The sequence below is a fragment of the Cystoisospora suis genome, assembly GCF_002600585.1.
Source record: "Cystoisospora suis strain Wien I chromosome Unknown contig_9825, whole genome shotgun sequence".
NCBI classification, from domain to species: domain Eukaryota; phylum Apicomplexa; class Conoidasida; order Eucoccidiorida; family Sarcocystidae; genus Cystoisospora; species Cystoisospora suis.
Genome location: NW_027162599.1, coordinates 1 through 331, shown reverse-complemented (window position 1 = coordinate 331; position 331 = coordinate 1). Strand labels below are relative to the sequence as shown.

The 331-nt window shown below is 55.3% G+C and overlaps 1 protein-coding gene across 1 annotated transcript in view; it reads right to left on the bottom strand.

Moving 5' to 3' along the window:
* CSUI_011125 (uncharacterized protein) overlaps positions 1 to 308 on the bottom strand; it is a gene marked incomplete at its 3' end in the record, with an annotated part of 2,172 nt that extends 1,864 nt beyond the window's left edge. Inside the window, exon 1 of the mRNA XM_068071226.1 lies at positions 1 to 308. This exon is cut by the window's left edge and continues 296 nt beyond it.
* Between the last annotated feature and the right edge of the window lie 23 nt (positions 309 to 331).

Here is a 331-nt window from a genome sequence, read left to right as displayed (position 1 = left end):
AAACGAAATCGCCTGTAGACCGGTTGATACCATCGGCTCTTGCGAATCCAGCTGATGACTGCTTGCAACCTGTTCACTTCCGTCGGGTGACAGCAGAAGCGCCCGCCCGAACGCTACAGCAGCGTTGCTCAAGGAGAGAGACTCCGGATCTGATGAAGCTGAATGGCTTGTGGCCACTGTACCACGAGCTACCGGTGATTCATCTTCCGCCCGTCGCAACACTCCTGAGCGCACCTCTGCCTCCCCGAGGCCAATTAGAGCAAGACCTTCAAAGTGTATCAGCAGGCATCTCTTCCTCAGGTCAATATTCCGCAACATGCTTCCTGTGCCT